We start from the raw sequence: 12,321 nt of genomic DNA, 5'->3' as shown, positions 1-12,321 counted from the left end.
TTCCATCAGCATCCCAATGGAGCCTGAGGCATCACTTAAGTACAGCCTTCCTTCTCCTCCAGGGTCCATCCCCAAAGAGAGAACACGCAGATTTGGCTACCTTGGCTGCTGGGATGCCGACCATTAGACAACATTCCCCAGGGATAACAGGTCTGGAGATGGCCTCGAGTGCGTTAGAATCTCCTCATAGGTCTTAAGATGGGAAAAGGTTGGGCTAGGTGTGCAAGCCCTAGTGCCCTTCCATGCAATTAAGCAGTGCAGAAACTGGGCATTTCTACCATCACTTCACACAGGTGAGAAGGAACAGAAAGAAAAGGCATTGAACACAGCAAACTCTTTCAATGACATATTTTTGTTTGGAAGGTAGCCTTTAAAGAGACGACTAAGTAAGCATGGAAGGCAGAGGCAGAGCTAGGCAGATCTTTATGTGTTGGAGGCCAGCCTGGTTTACCAAACAAGTCCAGAACATCCAAGGCTACACAGAGAAACCCTGCCTTGGGGGGGGGGGAGAGAGAGAGAGAGAGAGAGAGAGAGAGAGAGAGAGAGAGAGAGAGAGAGAGGAGAGAGGAGAGAGGAGAGAGAAGAAAGAAGAAAGGATAGGAGAAACAGAGAGAGGGAAAGGAGGTGTGGGACTGAGTTGGGGGGGAGTGGATGTGGGGTGGTGGACTCAGCATCAAGTTGATCAATTGCTTCTCCATCTTACTTTGAGGCAGAGACTCTCACTGAATGCTGTTCTCACCAGTTGGCTAGAGCAAACCCCCAAGGATTCTCCTATCTCTGCATCCCCTGCACTTGGATTATAGCCAACTTTATTTTTAAGCATGGGTGCTTGAGCATCTAGTGCTTTACCCACTGTAGCCGCTGAGCCATCTGCCCAGTGCCGGACCAACCCTGGTGTTTTTATGAGAAGAACAAGGTTTTGCTACTTAAGGTTCCATTCTATAGTGCAGCCCAATGACTAGTCCTGTCAAGTCTCATCTAGATGGTCACTCTCCACTTCAGACAAACCACAGGATATATTTATGGGACAGTTTTGGGGAATTGTTTGCCTTTGAGGTGACACTGAACATAGCAGGGAGGGAAGACCACAGCAGTGAGGAGAGTTCATATCTTCCCACACCTCACTCTGCCAGAAACACTGCCGGTCCCTGAGACAGGAAAAGAGCATCCTTCATCCCAGCTCCCTTCCATCCCGCACATCTGCATCCAGGCCCCTCCCTGGGTCTCTCCTCTCATGAATGTGACTGGAAGACCCACAAAAGAGATTTGGCTCTAGGCTTAGGAGCTGCTATGTTTTTCACCTGAGGCACTGTGGACAGCACTATTAGCTTCATCTGTGCTAAAGGCCCCTATATATCCCGTGCTGCACAAACACCCTGGTGAGAGGGAGACAACTGCATAGACTACAACAAGAACAGCCCACTCCAGGGTTGTACGGCGCACACACTGCACAGCTGGACAAAGCAGTTCCTGCAGAAACCATGTCATGTACAAATCGCCTCCCTCCCTTGGCTTCGTGCCAAGCCACTAAAATGCCTTTTAGATGTATGACTGATTCCTTGGCATTTCCAGATGAAGTTTTGTTCCGCCCAGCTTGGGGGGAAAAAAAACCAAAATTAAACATGGAGAGAAAAAGATGTTACTAGATATTATATAATTACTGCAGGTCCTCAGCTAATATTATATCCACTCTGGGTGCTTGGAATCGCAAAGTCAAATAAAAATGACCAGCCTTACACCTTGGTCTCTGAGATAGAAAGTTTTTTTTTTTTTTTTTGTTGTTGTTGTTGTTGTTTTGCCACAAGATTTTATCATCCTTGCTTCAGTCCAATGTCTGAGCATTACTTTGTGATTATCTCTTATTTAAATTTTTTAGACAGTATATTCTGATTATATTCTTTCACCTCCCCCAACTTATACTAAAAGGAATGAACACAAAGCCTCAACTCCAACCAGGATGCTCTCTGCAACTGATACCTGCAGCTCTCTTTCAGGCTACATGGGGCACTGAGTGGAAGCAATGGTTCTGGAGAACAAGCCCAGAACCACTGTTAACTGTTAAGCCTCTTCAAAACACAATCCTGGGGCTGGGGAAAGGGGTTGCTATGCAAGCATGAGTTCAATCCCCCCCAAACTCATGTCAAACCCAGACATGGTGGCCTGTGCTGGGCAGCAGATAGGAGGATTCCCCAGGGCTCACTAGCCAGTCAACCCAGAGAAATCAGTGAGCTCCAGGCAAAAACAAAAACAAAACAAAGCCAAGACAGATGTCTAAAGAGTAACACTCAAGGCTGACCTCTGGCCTACACACACACACACACACACACACACACACACACACACAATTCTGGCTTTCTATTTAAGTCTCTACCAAGACCGAACTCATAAGAACAGCTGACTTGTGGGATCTGGGATCCTAAGTTCCGTATTTTTAAAAAAATTTTTTTATTAATTTATTCTTGTTACATCTCAATGTTTATCCCATCCCTTGTATCCTCCCATTCTTCCCTCCCCCCCCCCACTTTCCCATTATTCCCCTCCCCTATAACTCTTCCTGAGGGGGATTTCCTCCCCCTGTATATGCTCATAGGGTATCAAGTCTCTTCTTGGCAACCTGCTGTCCTTCCTCTGAGTGCCACCAGGTCTCCCCCTCCAGGGGACATGGTCAAATGTGAGTTACCAGAGTACATGAGAAAGACATATCCCACTCTCCACTCAACTGTAGAGAATGTTCTGACCATTGGCTAGATCTGGGTAGGGGTTTAAAGTTTACTGCCTGTATTGTCCTTGGCTGGTGCCTTAGTTTGAGCGGGATCCCTGGGCCCAAATCTGCCTATCATAATGTTCTACTTGTATAAGTTCCGTATTTTAGAAGCTATGACGTGCCTTGAAGGGCTTCTGGCAACATTAAAGGAAAGAAAATACTTTCAAGTATGGTGCATACAGCAAGTGCTCACTGTAAAATTTATAGACTTGAATCCTGGACACACCGATGCTTGTTCCTGGATGCCACAGCTGTCCTGCCCCGAAAGTCAGCAGTCTCTGATGATGGCGTCCTCTTATTCATCTTCTGTGCTGGGTTAGTGGACACCTACCTGCTCCAGGAAGTTGCTCTTGATTTCCAAGCCAAATGAGACAATACACATGGAAACACATCCATGAGTTGATCTTATGCAAAAGCATTGTTTGATTCTCTTTTGCCTAGGGAACAAAATCTAATCTCAGGGAGAACAGCGAGGCCATTCACGTTGGATCTTTGCCTCCAACCCTCTCCCAAGCGCACCTTTCTTTTGTGTTTCAGCCTCATGCATCTACTGTGGTTTCCACCGTACAGCAAGCTCCCTCGTGTACTTCCTGATCCTGGGGAGAGTAGCACTAAAATGAAGGTGGCTGAAGTAACTTGCACTTGGGACTCTGGGACATGAGTAATTTCATATCCAAGGACAATGTGCTTCTACTGAGCAGCAGCCTGGAGTTAGTGGAAAAGGCACCCAGCCCGAGGCCAGTGTGCAACTCCAGAGCTCTGCAGTCGCTCTATGCGGGACACCAGGTGACCGTGTGGTGCTAAGACACAGTCAGAACTGACCCATTCCTGGCTTGTCACTCGTCACTATTCTCCCTCAGTCATGTCTGGATTCCTTCATCTAGGGGCAAAGAATGGTAATAACACCCCAGGATACTGTGACAAGGGTTCCAGCCTTAGTGCGTGCTCAGTGAACGCCTACTATTAGACTCTGGGAGCAATGGTCTCTCTGAAACACCACTAGATCCAGCAAACATTCGGGGTGAGTTTTCTGCATTGCCTGGGAGACTAGTCTTGGATGCATTGCTAGCTTAACATTGCAGGGTCAAGGTTCTGTCCTCTACTCTCACCTTTCCGCTCTGAGCCTTAGTGGAAATTGTTGATTGGCACTTCCTTGGAGGTCATATTTTGCTCTTCGGAAATGCGTTTAAGAATTCCTCTGCTGAGCCGGGCGTGGTGGCGCACGCCTTTAATCCCAGCACTCGGGAGGCAGAGGCAGGCGAATCGCTGTGAGTTCGAGGCCAGCCTGGTCTACAAAGTGAGTCCAGGATGGCCAAGGCTACACAGAGAGACCCTGTCTCGAAAAACAAAAAACAAAAAACAAACAAACAAACAAAAAAAGAATTCCTCTGCTGCCGCCTCAATCTTTGGGCGCTTGTTGTATTCTGTGTGGATCTTGGATGAGAAGATCAAGAGTCCAGAAGCAAGTGGACCTGGTGTGTAAGCATGGGCCTGGTATGAGTGCGTGGTTGGTGTTGGCTCAGGGGATCCCCTGAGCCTCGCTGTTCCTCAGGCTCCTCATCTGCAGGATGGGGCCAGCTACCTCAAAAAATGGGGCAGTGAGAAGCAAAGAGGTTTAGGAATCTATGATGTATGACTCAGGTCGAAGGTTCTTGAATGTGCCTCTTTTTCCTCTTGGCCTACTTTTTTTTTAAAATAATTATTTGAACCAACTCATATTTTTATTTTCTTTTTTAAGATTTATTTATTTATTATTATATATACATTGCTCTGCCCACATATACACTTGCACGCCAAAAGAGGGCATCAGATCACATTATAGACAGTCATGAGCCACCATGTGGTTGCTGGAAATTGAACTCAGGACCTCTGGAAGAGCATCCAGTGCTCTTAACGTCTGAGCCATCTCTCCAGCCCCTCTCTTGGCCTACTTTACTGAAAGTTAAAAATGTCTGTTTCTGCATTCCAAAATGTACAAACAACTGGAAAGCACTATATTATTATTATTATTATTGTTGTTATTGTTGTTATTATTGTTATTGTTATTATTGTTATTATTATTATTGTAACTCATTTGGTTGCGAAACCCGACCTGAATTCCCAGAAGTCTATTAACAGGACTGCCTACGGTTATATTCATATTCATGTTTTGATGAAGAAAAAAATGTGCTTGAGTAGCTGTCTGTCTCATCTACCCTGGGGGTGTAGGTGATGTGCGACATTGTCTGTCCTGGGACACCTCCAGCCCACCAGTTCTGCTTCAGGTCTCATGGGCTTACCTTCTCTGAGCGTATCCCAAGCTGTTCACATCCGGCCCCACGGTACAATCTTTACCATAATCCTGTTCCCTAGGTATTCCTGTATGGCCCATACATTTTTCACTGAGTCAGTTTTTAGATTTTGCTCAAGTGAATTGTTTGGTTAAAGTATAATATGATAAGTACCTAATTGTATATACAATGTTGGTCTATGTGAGAACCCAGGCACCCTGTGTACCACTGTCGAATGTATCCCCATGACTTTAGTAACGGAGTGTGACACCACTGAGATCTGGATGCATCCCTGGTGTTCTCCGTGACCATAGACAGTAGCACAGTTCCACTAACAGAAAACTGTATGCAACCATATCAGATGCAAACTTCTGTTTAAAAGCCACAGAAAACTCCACATAGATGGAAGGCGCATCCCAGCTTTGGACCAGCCCACTAGTCCTATAGACTTGTGTTTGAGCATTTGGTCCCCAGGTATTGTCACTGTTCTGGGCGGCTATGGAAGCCTTGGGAGGTTGAGCCTACCTGGAGGAACCTGGACACTGGAGGCCGAGCCTTAAGGTTTATAGTCCAGCTCCACTTCTCATTCTGTGGAGATGAGGAATCCCAGCGCCAGGCTCCCGGGGCCGTGACCTCCCTTCTGTGATAGACTTTATCCCCTCAGACCTTGACCCAAAACCCTTTCTCCCTCAGCTTACCTTGTCAGGTATACAGTCATAGTGACAAGAAAAGTAACTAATCCTTGGCACATTCCTTCACAGCCATCTGCATCAGCTCCTGACGTCACAGACAGCGTGAGTATTCCTAGTGTAATTTTAATATAGGATTTCAGTGCCGTGCAGGTCGAGTGTTTGCCCTACAGTCCGATAAGTCACAGGCAGAGGCAAGAGTGAATCCAGCCCCTGCCGTGCCGAGGGCTTTCTGCCACAGCAAGCTGCCGTCTTATGTCATCAGGCCCCCGCTTCGCTGCTTCTGCCACTGTCCATCTGTGGCTTTTAATTCCAGAGTTACAAAAACAACAAAACAAAACAAAACAAAAAACTGATGGGAACCTGGATATTTTGCAAAAATTAGCATGCTTTCAAACTAAAACATGATCTTGTTTCCCAGCTGCCGTCATAGTCAGTTTTCCCGGGAAAGACTCTTCGGTGGCGGCATGGCAGCGTGGGTCTCCCGAGGGTTTCCCGAGGTTCTACAGATCTTTAAAGTAGCTGAGAAGACTCTTCAATTGTCTTAAGCATTTCCCCCAAGTTAGGAGAATGGGAATTGGTGAAAATCGGGCAGAGAGGAGATAATCTGTTCTAAGCGCACCCACAGCACTACAATTCAGCCCTTTAATGGGCACTAAGGATGACGACAACACTACAATTGCAGGAGAAATGGAGACTTGTCTGAATCAGTAAAGGAAACCGAGGTGGTCAGTGTTGATGGTCAGTGTGACAGCATTTGGAATCTATGACTTAGAGGGGAAGGGTCTGGGAGGGCATTTCCAGCAAAGATCAACTGGGGGATGAAGACTCTAGCTAGTGTGAGTGGTACCTTCCAATACAGAGGGTCTACGGAAAGCAGTGCTGTCTGTTGCCTGCCTTCACTGCCTGCTGGGAGAGCAGCTGCTGGAGGTGTTGTTAGAAAGAGGTCTGAGAGGCTGATGAGTGGCTCAGCAGGGTGGCTCAGCTGATTCCCAGAATCAACAAAAGAGTGGAAGGAAAGAACTGACTCCACAAAGTTGTCTTCTGATCTCCATATGCCTGCTTTACCTGATGCAGCTATACATGCACACACACACACACACACACACACACACACACACACACAGAGAGAGAGAGAGAGAGAGAGAGAGAGAGAGAGAGACAGACAGACAGAAACAAAGAACACAGACATGCATGTACACACACTCACATGCACACACATGTGCACGCGTGTGCACACACACACCACGCATGCACATACACATATTAAGTTTTTTTTTAATTTTTAAAGAGATCCAAGGAAAAAGCTTTGTTGCTTGCCTGCCTGCCTTCACTTCTTGTTGATGGGTGCATCTATCACCATTGCTGCTGCTGCTGCTGCCACCATCGGATTCTAGTTTCTCCAAGCCTTCTGACTGATACAGAAACCAAGACTCTCCAAGAACCTTTGAGGCCTTCAGTGTCTGATTGGGACTCTGAGTAATCCAGCTTCACGCACTGAGCAGTTATTTGGGGTTCAACCTCTCCAGCTTACACATGCTCTGTGGGCCCACCAAGCACACATCCTATCAGGCAGTCTGGTACATCCCCCACCACACACGTGTTCTGTGATTCTCTCTTTTAGAGAACACTGCCTAATACAGAAAGAGACAGCTCACTTTGATTTTCTCCACTCTTTCTTTTCTTTTCTTTTTAAATCACAGTTGATCATTTTTGTTCTTATACTGTGGCCCTGGCACTATTATAAAGAAGTCTAAAGGCCTTGTGAGATGGTAGATTCCCAGAACCCACATAAGGGTTGTCTTAGGGTTTCTATTACTGTGGTGAAACACCATGATCAAAAACAACTTGAGAAGAAAAGAGTGGTTTGGGCTTACATTTCCACACCATAGTCCATCATCGGAGAAAGCCAAAACAGGAACTCAAAGAGGACAGGAACCCGGAGGCAGGAGCTGGTGCAGAGGCCATGGAGGGGTGCTTCTCACTGGCTTGCTCCCCATGGCTTGCTCAGTCTGCTTTCTTATAGAACCCAGAACCACTGGTCCAAGGGATGGCGAAGAGTGTAGGCCCTCTCCCCATCAAACACTAAGAGAATGCCCTACAGGCCTGCTCACCGCTGGAGTATAAGAAGGCACCTTTCCACCTGGTGCTCCCTATTTCTAGTCCGCGTTGACTTGACAGCCTTCAGGAGCCAGTCCTCTCCTTGTGTGGGTCCTCATCTGCTCCCCAGGAATAAAAACTCATCTCTAAGGTTTCCTTGCTCCCTGCTCACTCTAGTCTCTCCCTTTGATCATTAAACCAAGTTTTTCAGACATCCAAATGTCTCTTGGGTATGGATAATAAATATTACAAAGTGTCACATGCCATTTTACTTTATTAAAAAGACTGATTCTGGCCAGGTGGTGGTGGTGCATGCCTTTAATCCCAGCACTTGGAAGGCAGAGGCAGGTGGATCGCTGTGAGTTCGAGGCCAGCCTGGTCTACAAAGTCCAGGACAGCAAAGGCTACATAGAAATCCTGTCTCAAAAAAAAAAAAAAAGACTGATTTTGGAGCTGAGATTTGGCCTACCCACTTCAGACCTAAGCATATGTAAAAATAAGGCCTTGCTTTTCTTAGAGTTACTAGTCTCCCCTGAGAAAGGGAAACTCACAGACAGGTTTACCTTGCCAACAGGCATCTGGCTGTAAAGAGTAAACTCACCAAACAGGCTTCCATGTAAAAAGCAAACCCAAGCTACCATACTATTGTTATTGGCCACAACTTGTTTTTTACTCTTCCTTTATTTTAAAACTGTGCTTTTCAATGACTGCACTCAATAACCAAGCACCTACATGTCATGGTAAATGATTAGATGCTTCTAGATAAAGCATCAAGTTCAGAGGTCATTCAGTAGAGTTCCGGTAGGTTTATTTGGTCTTGGACACAAGACACAGGCTCCTAAAGCTTTTTTAAACAAATAAGTAAAAGTATCATAGTCACAGGCTCAAAAATTTTAACTTCCCTTTGGTTGTTTTCTAAGTATAGACTTAAAAGTGCCTCCCACTGTGCTAAGAACAGCTCCGGCCAGAATAGTCCTCCGGACGGAAAGAAAGAGAGCCCATGCTTTTGTCTCAGATCATCTTTTGGGTCTTCCAGCTCTTCTCCTCCTCCTGTGTTTTCTTTTTTGCCAAGGCGTTTGTCTTATTACAAATGACTGCTTATGCTTCCATTATTTTGTTGCCGTTTCAGCCTTTGCCTGGCAACAGCTCAAGGGCGGGAGTCTACCCCAGCATTTACAGATTGGTGTTAACTGCTTTTTCTACAAGTACTTCAGTGCTGGTTACAGACACTGGTCAGGCTAATACATTCTGTCCTTAGTCTATATCTGTCCCAACAGATTTCCACTCAGCGGACAGACACCATCCAGGAGTCAACTATGGCCTGCAACTGCTCAAAACAAACAAAACCAAACAACAATAACCAGGCTCATCTCCCGAGCCTCAGTGGTCCTGCAAAACCAGTAGGCCTTGAACTTGCTGAAGGCTGATAGGCTGATAAGGAACCAGTCCAGATATGTGAAAGAAAATTGGTTTGAAAACTGTGGCCTCCAGGGGCTGAGTCCAAGGACATCCTTTGGTCCCCCATATCCTTTGGCAAGTGCCTCTTACATCTCCCTTGCTCAATGATTTCCGTAGTTCTTGTCACTGTAAATCACTCCCTATCTCTTCAGATGCTTTCATAAGAGAAGTAGAGAAAGTGCCCAATGGTGAGTAAACCAGGTGCTTCTAACCAACTTCCTCAAGTCTCATAACGATCCCCTCCCTGTATCCCCTCTGGCTGGCAGTCCAGCCTTCCTGGGCCCATGCTGACCCCACCTAGCTCTGCAGTAATCAGATATTACACATCCCTATCATCAAAAAAGGCTAGCATGCCAAGTCTAAAGGGTGCCCCATTTCCCCCCAAAAAAGGGGAAGGCCCAGTGACTTGGTCCTAAACTGAGTCCAGGTTCAGTTCAAGCTGGACTGTTGGGAGGATTCGGAAATCTGTGAAAGCATTGGTAGCATAGTGGAGAGCATAGCTGCCTTCCAGAAACCTGTGACATTGATCCCTCTCCTCTGGCAGAAGGGACATATGATTCTGTATTCACATATAACTGTGGTGCCTACTATCACGTCAAAGCCGATGCTGGCCTCCAGGCTCCTTTAGTCCCTAGTCACAAATATTCTTTATCGTCTCAAAGCCCACACTAGCATCCTGGCTCTCTTCACCTCCTCCTCCTCTACCCAGACTTCTCTAGTTCCCAGGCTTCCCTTCCCCCAGCTTCTCATCCTCCTTGCAATCCATTTGATTTTTCCCTGCCCTGCTTCCCCAGCTCTGGCTATGTCCAGTCTGCTTTTTTCCTTCCTCTCTGGTCTGAACTTTTCCCAATGCCTCTCGATATTCTCTGTCTCTCTCTTTCTCTCTCTCTCTTACACACACACACACACACACACACACACACACACACACACACACACAAAGCCTTCCCTCTAATCATGAAGCAGCCATTTCGGCGATTTCTTTACTGTGCTCTTACATCTAATTCTTCACCCAGCCCCAGAGAAAACGAGAAGCAAAGACATGGCAGCAGATATCGCTTCTGCCAGCTCCGACGCCCTGAGCCTCTGGACCAGGCTGCATGGCCCTGTGTAATGAGTAGCTAGTGCACGCAATGATCACAGACTTATCGCCCAGGACAGCATGCCCGAGGAAACACACAGCAGACTTCGGCATTCTCCAGATGCATACATTTCCCCAACTTGGAGGCACTGTCACAGGGTACCTTGAGGATAAGTCAGTCAGCATCATGTGACCTTCTCCTAACTGTTGGCAAAAGAAGTCAGAGAAAATAGGAACAAATATCAGCAAATAATTACTGCTTTCATCTACACCTTTCCAACATATGCCTTTTGGATCCAAGCACATCTTTTTTCATATGAACATCACAGAATGACCTCCCCATTCCTTTTTCAATGGAGGGAAACAGCCTAGAGTTAGGCAGTGAGAGGCAAAAGAAAGACAGGAGATATTTGGGCTAGATCTTGGTAAAAATGGTGTTGCCTGACTGCTTGTGTCCCTTGCGTCTAGGTGATGACCCTAATTATGCACAGACTCCAGATGAGACTACCTGAGGAAAGGTTTGAAAATACACATTCGACAAGTACCCTGGTGCAACTTTGGAAAGTACTGATACTAGGCCACATTATAATTACACGAGTGATGCTACACGTCCTCAGAATGTCCCCTCAGTAGCTTATGTCTGCAGCAGAAAGGCATGACACAAGAGGAGCAGAATACAGGCGAATTACCCCAGTCATTGTATAGCTGATTAATACGGGTGATCGCAGAGGACAGTGGTCAATCGGCCCACCTGGAGACGTGCACAGTCAGAAAGTTCTTCCACAAGGAGAAGCTGTGCCTGTGTGTTTTACACCTGAACATATAGGTGAGTGACGCTCAAAGGTTAGTGATGGATTGGTGAAATGGGAGACACAAGCAGAAAGACAATACGAAAAGAAATCAATAAGAGAATTGGGTCTGTCAGAATTTCACCTCAGATGGGAAGGCCAATCTGTCCCTACCCCTCCCTGAGGAACTAGTGACAGTTAACCGCGGCATGGAGAAAAGGTAGAACACCTGTTTTCTTATTATTTTATTTGTATGTATTGTGTATGTGCAATAGCACTCACACACACAAGTGCCATAACACATGCACAGAGCTCACAGGATAAGATGCAAGAGTCAGTTCTTTCCTGCTGTCTTGTTGTCTGTGGCATTAAACTCAGGCTGTCAGGCTTGGCAGCAAAGGCCTTTACCAACTCAGTCATCTCACCAGCCCCTAAGGTTGGCACTTTCCTCGGTAGTGTAGTCACTGAAGTTGCCCGGGCTCCAGTAAGTAACCTCTACCTATGCCCCTGCAGCAACCTTAACTAAACTCATGGGATGAACACACACACACACACACACACACACACACACACACACACACACACACGCATGCACTCACAAGCGCACGCATGAACACATACACACCAAAGTAGCAGAAGGGCTTTGTGGAAAAGAACAGTTTCTTCAGGAGTCGGGATGAGAGAGTAATGGAAGGTAAACATGACTAAAATTCATTGCATGGGTTATAAAACTGGCATTGAATTAAAAAAAAAAAACTAGTGTGAGAGTTGGGCTGATCTGAGGAGCTGTGGCAGTTCTCTGGGTGACTGGAAGGTGGGGAACAGGAGGGAACTGGAGCAACAGAACGGGCATGTCTCAGCTGTGCAAACTAACTCTCCTTCCTTCAGGAAGATTCGTGAACAAATTTCTCAACTCCACTATGTCTTGATGTTTCTCTCTCTCTCTCTCTCTCTCTCTCTCTCTCTCTCTCTCTCCTCTCTCTCTCTCTCTCTCTCTCTCTCTCTCTCTCTCCCTCCCTCCCTCCCTCCACCCCCCCCCCCCTCTCTCTTCCTGATCCCACTGCAAATCCCAAACAGATACTAAAAATAGCTGGCTTGATGAGCCTGCTCCATTTCCTCTGGGGAATCTGCCTCTCGGGCTGTGATATATGTCCAAGTTGTGATTGAGTTT

This window comes from Acomys russatus, chromosome 17 (genome assembly GCF_903995435.1).
Source record: "Acomys russatus chromosome 17, mAcoRus1.1, whole genome shotgun sequence".
In the NCBI taxonomy this organism is placed as follows: Eukaryota; Metazoa; Chordata; class Mammalia; order Rodentia; family Muridae; genus Acomys; species Acomys russatus.
This window is presented reverse-complemented; position numbering follows the sequence as displayed.